The sequence below is a fragment of the Sorex fumeus genome, unplaced genomic scaffold, assembly GCF_029834395.1.
Source record: "Sorex fumeus unplaced genomic scaffold, SorFum_2.1 ptg000134l, whole genome shotgun sequence".
NCBI lineage: Eukaryota > Metazoa > Chordata > Mammalia > Eulipotyphla > Soricidae > Sorex > Sorex fumeus.
In genome coordinates, this window is record NW_026606191.1 from 3,573,036 (window position 1) to 3,574,228 (window position 1,193).

Sequence of the window (1,193 nt, forward strand, 5' to 3'; positions counted from 1 at the left end):
AAACCGTTTAAGTGTAAGGACTGTGGGAAGGCCTTCATTGGATCCTCATACCTTATACACAGGAGATTTCATACTGGAGAGTCCGTATGCATGTAAGGAATGTGCTGTGGCCTTTCTCTGACTTATACATCTTAGTATGCACAGAAAAAGTCACACTGGAAAGAAACCATATGCATATATGGAGTGGAAGTCTTTGCTTCTACCACAAGCCTTAGTGCACAGAAAAAGTCACACTGGAGAGATAACATACTAATGAGCAATGTAGGTAGTCCGTTGCTTCTTCGTGAAGTCTTAGTTTTCATAATTTCTGTTTCATAGAAAACCCTTATATGTGAGGTAGGTGGAAAGGCCTTTCATTTCTTCTCAGGTCTTTCTGAGCATAGAAAAGTTCATACAGGAATGAAACACTATTAGTGTCACTACTGTGGGAGGGTCTTTACTTACTATTCAAACTTTTTTGTCCATAAGAAAATGCACATTGCAGTGTCTGGCCCTTTAAGGATGCTTGCAGAAGCGGAAGTGACGTCACAGCATGGCATTTAGGTATTTGTGTGCAAGACTCTGGATCAGGCATCTGTTTGTTACGCAGGTGAAGGGAGAGGAGGCTGTCCCGTGTGAAAGGTGTCTGTGAAGGCCGTTTTCATGGCAGTACACCAGTGGCCTCCCGTGAGCTCCCCGCCCTGCGCCTCCCGGTGTCTGCACTGAGGGGTGGGGCCAAGGAAGCTCTAAGGACACTTTTAAGCTCCTTTTTCAACTGATATCCCGGTGGTTCCTGAGCCTGCCAGGGTTTTGTGGGGGACACGGAGCTTTGGTGAGTGCAGTGGGGGCTGTGCCGGGGCGCAGGGGTCATGGGCGTGAGTGCGTGGTTCTGGGGATCCCCTGCAGCTCCACCGTGGGGCAGTGGCGGGTGGGCGCTGGGCCGAGTGGGGGGGGGGGGCGTTGGGCCGTCCCTATCTTCCCAGCTCGGGGATGTGCTGGGCCCTGTCCTGGATGCTTTGAACCGGACCTCACTACTGTAGAAGCTGCAGATTCACTTAGAGGACCGGAGAAATAGCACAGCGGTTAGGGCGTTTGCTTTGCATCTGGCCCATCCAAGATCGACCTCCAAGCTTGACCCGGACAGGTGCCTCAGTGCAGAGTCAAGTTTCTCATTCATATCGTCAGCGGTGCATCCAAAACTATAAAAGGACTGT